This window comes from Eumetopias jubatus, unplaced genomic scaffold (genome assembly GCF_037043125.1).
Source record: "Eumetopias jubatus isolate StellerSeaLion01/CBP00866 unplaced genomic scaffold, mEumJub1_p1.0 scaffold_4, whole genome shotgun sequence".
In the NCBI taxonomy this organism is placed as follows: domain Eukaryota; kingdom Metazoa; phylum Chordata; class Mammalia; order Carnivora; family Otariidae; genus Eumetopias; species Eumetopias jubatus.
Window position 1 is genome coordinate 38122593 of NW_028274810.1, and position 1529 is coordinate 38124121.

The window sequence follows — 1529 nt, forward strand, 5'->3', positions numbered from 1 at the left end:
AAAAATATATTTTCTTTAAGTTGAATGATATTCCAACCCAAACTCCAACATAAAATTTTATGGAATTTAACAAGCTGAATCTAAAATTTGCATGGAAGATTGAATGACCAAAAATAGTTTAGACAATTCTTAGAGAGAAGATCGAAGTAGATAGAATGAAGATAAAAAGAAAAAATACAAATATTAAGATCTAATATAAAGCTAAGATATTAAGACAGTGTAGTGACAAAGTGTTAAACAAATATTCAAATGGAACAGAACAGAGATATCAGAACAGACGTGTGCATATATGGAAATTTGATTTATGACAATGTAGACATTATAGATCACAGTGGAAAGAATGTTTTTTTAAATTTATTTTTAAATAATTTATCCTAAGATAATTGGCTACCCATAAAAAAGTGAAATTGAATCCATAATTCATATATGTACAAAAATCAATTCTAGGTAGATTAAAAACTTAAATGTGATTAGCAAACTATACAAATGTTAAAAGACAAGCTGAGGAAACATTTATTATACATATAGTGCACAGAGAATTAATATCTACAAATCATTAAAAAAAAAGACAAACTCAGTAGAAAATTGGGCAAAAGAAAGAACAGACATTTCACAGAGGGGAAAACACAATATGTTCTTTTAGCAATAATCGCGCCTTGGATAAACCTCATTGGCTACGATACTGTCACTGCGCAAAGCTAACAAGTTCTTAATCATATGAAAGTATGTTCCACCTGGTTATCAAGCAAGAAAATTTAAATTAAAACCATCTTGATATCTTTCACATATACGAGATTGGGGAAAAAACTGAAATGGACAATGCTGATATTGGCTAGAATGTGAGTTGACTGGAATGCTCACTTATCCAGGAGATGTGTATAATTGCACAACCATTTGGAAACAGTTTGGCATCACCTACTAAAGCTGGACATTTGTATATTCTCATCATCAGTATTACTCTCTGTTATATGCCATAAAGAAAATCTTGTATGAATCCATGGCAACTTTTTTTCTAAGTTTATGGAAGCTTCATTTAATATAACAAAACTTTTAGAATAGTTAAAATGTTGAGCAAGCATAAAATAGATATATGCATCAGAAATATCATAAAATGGAATATTATGTACTAGTACAAAATTAAATTTCAGCTATATACATCTATGAAGACTAAAGAAAAAATTATGAACCAATTGGAATATGATTCCATTTATATCCATTTCAACCTAGACAAAACTGAACTTTATATTATTTAGTGTTTAATACAAATGTAAAAAAAAAAGTAAAAATAAAAGAATGATCAAAATGTTATTCAGAAAAGAGAATAAACTTGCTTAGTAAAGATGTGTTAGATTAAGGGATTCTAATTGACTAGTTATATTCTGTTTCTTTGGCTATGTGGTAGCTAAAAGGAAATTTATTTTTTATTCTTTTAACTGTAATAGACACATGTTTTATATGCTGTCATATGTATATTTCATAATAAAGAATAACAAGATGTCATCCAAATTTAGTTTACTCCTACATTAATA

General features: G+C 27.7%; 1 non-coding gene across 1 annotated transcript; it reads right to left on the reverse strand.

Annotated features, from left to right (window-relative positions):
• Positions 1-553: 553 nt before the first annotated feature.
• On the reverse strand, positions 554-700 carry LOC114208518 (U4 spliceosomal RNA). Its single transcript, XR_003609032.1, has one exon. It is a non-coding gene; the product is annotated as a U4 spliceosomal RNA (small nuclear RNA).
• Between the last annotated feature and the right edge of the window lie 829 nt (positions 701-1529).